The following is a 7,993-nucleotide window of genomic DNA, read 5'->3' as shown; positions in this document are numbered from 1 at the left end:
AAAAATTAATATTTAAGTTTTGCGTAAAATAAAAAAGTTCAACTTCATAGTTGTGAAGTCAAATAACCAACTCTGGTTCCTTCCTTGCTAATCTCTAAATCACGTGATTAATATTTGTAATCTGCTTATAAGGTGATTAATTTGCTTACATGTATTTTTTTGTTGACATGCAGGTAGTACGTATAGATTATGTAATTGAACAAGCCAATAACATAATTCATGGAGGGGGGTCGGGGGAAAGATCGTTACAAACCATCGAGGTTAAGGTACAATAAGAAGAGTCTAAGTTACAAAGATATTCAACAAAAGAGGGAACATCATTCCAAATAAACTCTCCATAATTAGAGCCATCATCTTTAGCAGAGAACTTCGCAAGAGCATCGGCAACGGCTACTGTTTTGTAATCCTCTTTGTTTAATCTAAGTTCCCTTTTAACAAAAAAAAAATATGGAAGATGTTGTGCATTCATTAAGTAGTTTGATTTACATTGCTAAGACAAATTCATCTTATTTCAAGTTTCTGACAGATTTGCAGTATGCAGTCACAACAATTGTTTGGTTTGAAACGTGATGTAGAATATTCGATTGTTACCCTACAAAGTAATTAAATACAATGACAAATGATTATGCATATGACTTGAGGCAACAAGTTACATGATCATGTTTAGAATGTTATGTAGATTATAATTGTAATACAACTCAAATTCACAAGATAGTCCACCAAAATGAATTTAAGTTTGCATACTTTGTCATTAACATAAGAATTTTCACGTAAATAAAACTATGTGTTTCTTCTTTGTTTATAATGTCATCACATTATCTACACGTCGACTTGGATTATTTCACATGTGTCAACCATTTTACATTTTATCTTAAAATCTTTTATTTATAGTTGAAAAAAAATTGGTCTCCATTTTCCTTCCTCTTCATTAAATTTTCGTATCAGAACAACGTTTTAAGGAAGCGTCTTGATAAAACTCGTGCATTGCACGGGTCATAAAACTAGTTGTCTTATTAATTTAGTGAATGTAGAGTTTGTCATTATATACGAACTACAACTAACTACTAACTATGGTTATTAATTTAGTGAATGTAGAGTTTGTCATTAAAATTTGTTTTGGTATGGAAGTGGGAGAACAGGGTTCTTCATGGCGTTGCAACCAAAGATAATAGCATGTGGAAAACGAGTAGCGAGTTTTGCCATGGCAGTCAGGTTCTTGATCGGTCCTGCTGTGATTGCTGCTACTTCTATTGTTGTTGGCCTTCGTGGTAATCTTTTGCATGCTGCCATTGTTGTTGGCCTTCGTGGTAATATTTTGTGTTGTGATTTTATAGTGGGTTTCCTGTATGGCTAAAGTATGTTCCAGGCATCAGCTTCAGAACTGACAATGAACCTTTCAAGGTCTGCTACTCTGATTTTGAACACTTCACTCCCAAATACGTATCATGTTTACTAATTTACTAGTCGTGTAAGGATTCACATTTTATATAATTGTTTAAAATGTGTATTGTTACTATACAGATAGCAATGTAAGGATTCACTAAGAAGATAGTGAGCTTTCTCAAGAGTCATAACTTATATCACTCTCAGAGTGGACCGATTATTCTGTCTCAGGTAAAAATCTAGAACCGTTCCCATTAATTCTTCAGAGAGCGGAGAGCAGAGGGCTTCTACTTGTAGCCAATTGCACCTAATAGATAGAGTTAGGTGGCAGACAATGGGGAATCCAGAAAGTAATATTTTTTTGGAGTCCTTTTAAAAAGTTTTATTATTATACAAAATTTGAATTGTTTTTATTTTTTAGAATGAAAATGGCCGAACTGAACAAAAATGATTAGCGTGCGTTATGCTATTTTGATATCCCAGATGCTAGCAAAATGCATCAATCCCTCAAATGTCATTATATGTGTAAAAGATTGTAGTTGTTATGTACTTTTTTTAAGAGAATGAGTCTTCCTAAACTATGGTTTTGGATCCCTTATGCAAGATTGAGAATGAGTATGGGAATCTAAGAACACATCTTGGTCAAGAGGGATATAATTATATGAGCTGGGTTGGGAAGATGACGGTCAGTATGCAGACAGGTGTTCCTTGGACTATGTGCAAGGACGTATCAACTCCTGATCCACTGGTAAGGGCCTTCTTACATCATGGATACAAGATTTCTGGTTTAATTAAGCATATGTATTCTTGTTGCATTCATCATTATCATGACCCAAGGGACTTCAACTCGAAGCTCGGGTACCCAAGTCCGACACTTGGTATTCGGACATGAGTATTCGTACTGGAGGTCTTCATTTTAACCAAAAACATGTGGATTTTCATATAGAATAGTTGAGCTCGACCCATTTAGACACACACCCTTATCGGAGACTTGTAGAATGACTCTAAGTAACATAGCCCATTAGAGGAAATGGGAGTGTATGAGACGACTATTTGCCATTTTAATTTACAGTCATTTGCATTCTAGTTTATATTATTGCTGCAAAACATACTGAGATAACTGTGCATGGTGGAATTACTTGTAGTGTGAAAATTTATTTTCCAAATTCTTATGGTAGGGTTTTGTGCATTGTTCTTGAGGACAGATTAATACCTGCAATGGCTTCTACTGCCATCAATTTATGCCAAATAGACCATATAAGCCAAAACTTTGGACAGAGGCTTGAAGTGGCTGGTATTGTTCTTTCTGTAAGACTGATAAATTGTATTCAATTGTGATATTAACAATAGGTATGATACATTGTTTATATAGGAAATACATGAGCATAAGATCCTAATTAAGGGGAGTTAGTTTCCTAAAGTTAGCCTAAGAATAAGGTAAGTAGATGAAATCTTTGACTAAATATTAACAGAATAATTGTGAACAATTATTCTCCAATATCCCCCCGCAAGACGGACGGCCGGGACGAGAGACCGATCTTGGACATAAGCATATCAAAGCGTGGTCGTGGTAAAGCTTTGGTCAGCGCGTCAGCTAGTTGATCATCATTGGCGACGGGAACTACACGCATAACGCCTGACTGGACGCGTTCTCGAATAAAATGGTAGTCTAGTGCAACATGTTTCATTTTGGAGTGAAAAACCGGATTGGCACTGAGGTTGGTTGCACCCAGATTATCGCAGTAAACCACAGGAGTCGAGGGGAGTGTAATGTGAAGCTCCATAAGAAGATGACCTAGCCAAGTGAGTTCAGCTATGGCATTGGCAACGGAACGATATTCGGCTTCGGTGGAGGATCGAGACACAGTACGATGCTTCTTGGAGCTCCAAGAGAAAGGCGTGTGACCCAGGTAGACAATGTAAGCACCAGTAGAGGTAGCATCATTGGGATTATCACCCCAGGCAGAATCAGAGAAGGCATGAAGGTTCAAAGGAGTGTCTCGTCGAATGAGAATGTCGTGGGCAGAGGTACCAGTGAGGTAGCGAAGTAGTCTTTTCAAGGCAGCCCAGTGATGAATAGTCGGTTGATGCATGAATTGGGATAGCTTACTTACAGCAAAACTGATGTCAGGGCGAGTGAGGGACAAGTACTGTAGGCTACCCACAAGAGTGCGAAATTCAGTAGGATCATCAAATAAGGGACCGTCTCCAAGACTCAATTTAACCGAGGAGTCCATGGGAGTAGAGCACGGCTTCGCATCAGCCATTTTGGCACGGGTAAGAAGGTCAGTTGTGTACTTGTATTGAGTAAGAAATAATCCATTAGAGCACGGCTGAACTTCAACCCCGAGAAAATAGGCAAGAGGGCCGAGATCTTTGAGCGAGAACCGGCGAGCAAGAGCTTGAATGAAGGAGGTGACACGAGATGAGCAAGCACCTGTGACAATAATATCATCGACATAAACAAGTACAAATAAATCATGAGTGTCATTAAGAATAAAAAGAGATGTGTCCGATATCGAGTTGTGAAACCCCGATGTTAACAGATAAGACCGGAGTTCATTGTACCAAGCCCGTGGGGCTTGTTTGAGGCCATAGATAGCTTTCTTGAGACGACAAACATGAGACGGGTTGTTAGGGTCGATGAACCCAGGTGGTTGAGCCATGTAAACAGTGTCAGTGAGGGTGCCTTGGAGGAAGGCATCATTGATATCTAATTGGCGAAGCGGCCAGTTCTTGGTAACGGCAAGACTAAGCAACAATCGGACCGTGGCAGGTTTAATGACAGGACTGAAGGTTTCGTTATAGTCTAAACCGGGTCGTTGGTGGAAGCCTTTCGCAACAAGACAGGCCTTGTGCTTGTGGATGGTGCCGTCAGGGTTGTATTTGGTGCGAAACACCCATTTACAGCCGACAACATTTTGATCAGGTGAAGGGGGCACAAGTTCCCAGGTGTTATTGTTTTGAAGGGCATTAAATTGTTCTTCCATGGCAGTGCGCCAGGTTGGGAGAGAAAGAGCTTGTTTCGTTGTTTTGGGTTCAGTGGAAGTCAATTGGGCAGATAAGTTGAGTTTGTCTATGGGTTTAAAAATATTGTGAGACGCCCGAGTAGCATGGGAGTGTGGCAGTGGAGGTGGCGGGTTCGGTGCAAGGGTGGCAGTAGGGTTGTTGGTGTGGGTCGAAGTTGTAGTGGGTTGACGACGGGTATAGACTTTGGAAATGGTGGTATGGGTATGAGGCGTTGCTGGGTCAGGGATGGTGGGGTTTGTAGTGGCGACAGGGGAGAAGTGGAATTGTTATCTCACACCAGAAGGAGGAAGTAGGGAGTGGTGAGGTCGTGGGTTGAGAGGCAAAGGGATAGGTTGTTTCAACAAAACGAACGTGACGGGATACATAGATGCGATTGGTTGTGGGGTCTAGGCAGTGGTAAGCATGTTGTGTAGGAGAGTAACCGACAAAGACACAGGCTATGGAACGTGGGTCGAGTTTGTGATGAGTGTATGGCCGAAGCCATGGGTAACATAAGCTTCCAAAGTTGTGGAGGTTATGGTACTTGGGTGGTGCGTGAAAGAGACGGGAATAGGGAGAGTGATGCCCAAGAGTTGAGGTGGGCATGCGATTGATAAGATACACAGTTGTTTGGAAGGCAACGGTCCAGTATTGAATGGGCATGGACGCATGAGACAGGAGAGCAAGACCGGTATCTACTATATGGCGATGACGTCGTTCCGCAAAACCATTATGTTCAGGGGTATGAGGGGGTGAAGTGAGGTGTTGAACTCCGGCGGAGGCGAGGTCAGGTTTTAATTTTTCGAACTCACCGCCATTGTCGGAGTAAAGGGTTAAAAGGGGACGGGAAAAATGTTTTTCCACAAAAGCTTTGAAGTTGAGAAAGGTTTTATGGGTGTCCGATTTTTTCTTTAGTGAGAATAACCACGTAAATTTTGTGAAATGGTCGACAAAAATTACGTAATGCTTGTAATCATCAAAGGAATGAAAGGGTGAGGTCCATAAATCGCTAAACACAACTTCAAGTGGAAAACTAGTGGTAAGCGACGAAGCAGTAAAAGGAAGCTTATGACTTTTATAAATTGAACAGGCATTGCAATGTGTATTATAATTGGATAAATTGTGCTTAAAATTCAAACAAGAAACAATCTGACTAAAAACAGCCGAGTGAGGGTGGCCAAATCGATGGTGGAGGTCGGCTTGTTGGACTGTTGTGGGGTGTGCTTGCGGAGACGACGGAGGAGGCCAATAGTAGACACCGTCCTTGACGGGACCAGTGAACAGCGGGACACCGGAGTCACATGCCTTCACAATAAAAGAGGAGGAGTTAAAATCAATAATAACATTGTTATCTTTGCAAAATTGTGAGACGGAAATAATATTTTTATGCATAGTCGGAACATGTAAGACATTAGTTAATTGAAAGGAAGAATTAGAAGAGTAGGGAAGAGTTGTGGAACCTGAATTGGAGATAGGAAGACCCGAGCCATCACCGATGACGATCTCATCAGTACCGTCATAGGGTGAATGAAGGGAGAGATTGGCTAAGTCAGCAGTGACATGGTGCGAGGCACCGCTGTCAAGGAGCCATGGAGAAGGGACGGGTTGAGAGGTAAGGGTGGTGGCATGGGCTTGCGGTGTGGCTGGGGAAGGGGTCTGGGCAGCGGAGGTTTGGGCAGTGGAGTTGCGTGAATAAGGGGGCACACGGATGTCGGGGTCGAGGGATTTGAAGATGGGGCAGTAAGACAAGGTGTGGACTTGGACATGACACCATTGACACTTACCACGGAACGGGTTTTTGGGATTCTGGTTAGGTGTAGATGGGATTTGGTTGGAGGCAGGGGTACGATAGGTAGAGGCAGCGGAGTTGCGGGTGTAGGTTGGGTGGGCCATGGGAGTGAAGGTGGAGGATTGGGCAGTCTCGGTTTGTTGTAGCACAAGTTCATGACGGATTAGTTTTTCGTGGAAGTCAGGGAAGGTAATGGGTGTGTCTCGGGCATTGACGGCGTCAATGACCGATTGGTAGGTTGAAGGTAAGCCATCGAGTATGTGGTCAGTGATGTCCTCTTGGGAGAGAACTTCACCGAGTAGGGCAAGGTCGTCAACAATGGTTTTACTTTTATTCATGTAGTCAGTGATGGAGAGGGTTCCTTTTGTGGTATGTTTGAGTTTGTGACGGAGTTGTTTTATGTGGCCTCGAGAGGGACGCGCATAGGATGATGCGAGAGCATCCCAGGCTTGTTGGGTGGTGTGGTCACGGTTGAGGAGAGGGCTGACGGAGGCTGTGAGTGTGCTTGCCACGGCACCAAAAAGGAGCCTGTCTTGCCGGAACCATGTACTGTAAGCCGGGTTGGGAACCGAGGGTTTATCTTTTTCCGTAAGGAGTTTAGGAGGGGGTGCACTTCCATCGATAAAGGAGGATAGTCCATATCCTTGAAGAAGAGTCTCAATTTGAAGACTCCATTGACGATAATTGGAACCATCGAATTTGGCGACGGAGTGCACGTTGAGAAGCACGAGTGGTTTGGTTGGCTCGGCTTCGTTGGGGATGGTAGAGCCTGACATTGAGGCGTGAAGAGGGGAAAAAAAAAAGAATTTAGGGTTGGATCGGAGACCTTTCTCCTGATACCATGTAAGATTGATAAATTGTATTCAATTGTGATATTAACAATAGGTATGATACATTGTTTATATAGGAAATACATGAGCATAAGATCCTAATTAAGAGGAGTTAGTTTCCTAAAGTTAGCCTAAGAATAAGGTAAGTAGATGAAATCTTTGACTAAATATTAACAGAATAATTGTGAACAATTATTCTCCAATACTTTCCATGTAATTTTGATTGTTTCATCAGGCCATTTCCACACTTATAAAGTTGAAAGAGTCACTCACACTAGACCTGATAAATCTGAGCAGGTTCAGTGAGTTTGGTAAGTCGAGCTCACAAAGACCAGTACAAGATTTGGCTTTTGCAGTTGCACGGTTCATACAGACAGGAGGATCCTTGGTAAACTACTACATGATCGATATGAATTGCAACTTAGCGATTGTCTTGGCAGCAAAAAGTAATGGAATCAAATCTAATGTTGTCGGAATTGTGCGTGTGATCAAGTGTTATTTAATTTTTTGGAAAGAGTATCAAGTTACGGGGTTCTTGGAGAAGTCTTGTTCTTGTGGGGCAAAATTTGATTTTTTGTTGGATGATCGATATGAATTGTAGCTTATTGAGGTCTATATATTAGTGAACGGTTGATCTAGATACTCGAATAGTTAAGGGTTTATATGTATGTGATTTTGTTGCCGGATACAATTCCTTGAATGGCTGTATTTTATTTGGATTTGTTAGTATTGAACTTATGAAATTTGGATTGCTCAATTTATAAATTGTCGAATTTTCTATAGCATTTAGAAAATAAAATAATGCAGGTATGATTGTCGAATTTCTATAGCCAATAACTTATTTATTGGCTAGGCACAATTTTTTTTTATTTTTGTAATTGTTGATTGACATCGGTTCCTAAGTTACAACCGATGCCAATAATGCAAAAATTGACATCGGTTTTTAGGGTACAGCCGATGCCAATATGTGTAAATTGACATC

At 41.4% G+C, this 7,993-nt stretch overlaps 1 pseudogene; it reads left to right on the top strand.

The window, feature by feature from the left end:
• Positions 1–1,147: 1,147 nt before the first annotated feature.
• Positions 1,148–7,612, top strand: LOC141641332 (beta-galactosidase 3-like; annotated as a pseudogene).
• Positions 7,613–7,993: the final 381 nt, after the last annotated feature.

The sequence above is a fragment of the Silene latifolia genome, chromosome 2 (genome assembly GCF_048544455.1).
Source record: "Silene latifolia isolate original U9 population chromosome 2, ASM4854445v1, whole genome shotgun sequence".
Lineage (NCBI taxonomy): Eukaryota > Viridiplantae > Streptophyta > Magnoliopsida > Caryophyllales > Caryophyllaceae > Silene > Silene latifolia.
Note: the sequence above shows the minus strand (reverse complement) of the source record. Positions and strands in the feature narration are given on the sequence as shown.